Here is an 856-nt window from a genome sequence, read left to right on the forward strand (position 1 = left end):
GGTTTCATATCATTGGTCATTTAGATTGTCTCTGATCTTTTGCTGTTACCAAAGTACTCTAACAAATTACATTGGCCCAACATACGTTAGCATTTAATTTTTATCAGTTTGTCCCACAAGTGATTCACTTTACAGAGTGCCAATATCTTGATTTGAAAATGTTGTTACATATGTTAGAAGAAAAATCATGGCATCCAATTTAAATTCAATTATAGTTTTAATTTAGTGACAATTTTATTTTTCAATTTGATTTCAATCTGACTCTGCTATATTTTTTTCTGTTCATTAATTTGTTAATTCACCAAACAAATATTTATTGACCATCTATGTTAGGAATCAAAGGCATCAAAGTGAACAAAACAGGTTCCCTAACTTTGAAACTTAGTCTGGTGGGGTTCGAGTAAACAAGCAATTACAGTATAGTAGGGTAGTGGATAGTAAAAGAAATGTATGGCTAAACTTTAATAAAGTTTATTTAATAGATTAAAAACTCATCATTCATCATGTATACTTTGTTGATGGGAATGTAAAATGGTACAGCCATTCTTGAAAATAGTTTGGCAGTTTCTTATAAAACTAAACATGTACTTACCATATGATCCAGCAATTGTACCCTTGGGCACTTATCCCAGAGAAATGAAAACTTGTGTTCACATAAAATCTACACACGAATGTTTATAGTAGCTTAATTCATAATACTCCCAAACTGGAAACAATCAAAATGTCCTTCGATGGGTAATCAACTGTGGTACATCCATACCATGGATGGAATATTTATTAAAAAAAAAAATGGAAAAAACTATTGAAACATATAACAACTTGAACAGATCCCAAGGGAATTATGCTGAGTGGAAAA

The sequence above is a fragment of the Pteropus medius genome, unplaced genomic scaffold (assembly GCF_902729225.1).
Source record: "Pteropus medius unplaced genomic scaffold, Ma_sr-lr_union100, whole genome shotgun sequence".
Taxonomy (NCBI): Eukaryota; Metazoa; Chordata; class Mammalia; order Chiroptera; family Pteropodidae; genus Pteropus; species Pteropus medius.